Source organism: Etheostoma spectabile, chromosome 12 (assembly GCF_008692095.1).
Source record: "Etheostoma spectabile isolate EspeVRDwgs_2016 chromosome 12, UIUC_Espe_1.0, whole genome shotgun sequence".
Lineage (NCBI taxonomy): Eukaryota > Metazoa > Chordata > Actinopteri > Perciformes > Percidae > Etheostoma > Etheostoma spectabile.
Window position 1 is genome coordinate 26,676,315 of NC_045744.1, and position 897 is coordinate 26,677,211.

Below are 897 nucleotides of genomic sequence, written 5' to 3' on the forward strand. Positions count from 1 at the left end.
TCCCTCCTTCCCTGCTCTCTTCTTTTAAGGAGGATTGGAGTTTATTCCAGACAATCCACCCCAGTTCAGGAAGTGGAACGAGAGGGACTCAGGGGAATGCGGGATCATGGACGGACTTCCGAGGGGGAAAATCGTCTCACAATAGTGCTGGGACTCTTATCAGATTCAAGTGAAGGGGTTTGTGGTTTATAAAGCCAAGAGCTCGGGCTCAGTGATACACTTTTAGATTGGTGGGGGGGGGATGCACTGATTATTGAAATGGGCTTGAGCCTTAGAGCAAAAAACCCAGAGGCGCATCATGCGCCACTACTGCACCCTGATTAGCTCTCAGCTAACACTGAAACAAGATGCAAACTGCTTTGCTATTTGCAGACTCCATATAAACAACAGTAGATAACAGGTTATTATAAACGCCACTGTAGTGACTGGTAGAGGAGCAAGTCCCTCCGAGATTCTAACTTTAACCACTGCTAACCCAGAGTCAGACCTATATGATGTCTCTCTCTGAAATTAAAAGAAATACACCTACAATACTTAGAAATGCACCAGACCAAAGTCCACTTACATGAAATATCTTGTTGATTAGTTCAGACAAACAGAAATGTAAAAACTACAGTATGTGATTTTAGCGGGAGTTACATGCTGTAAGGCTGAGTGTTTCCCCCTGTAAACTAGTCAAGTTGCTAAGATACACTAATTACATCCCGGCTTTCCATACATGGAACAATAGTTCCCCTTTTGGGGGAATTCACTTATTTACTTTCTTGCCAAGAGTTTGATAAGAAGATCTATAAATAATCACTTTTCATAACTGTAAATATGAAGCTGCAGCCGGCAGCTAGCTAGCATTGCCCATCCTAAAGATTGCAAAAAGGGGAAACAGTTAGCCCAACTCTG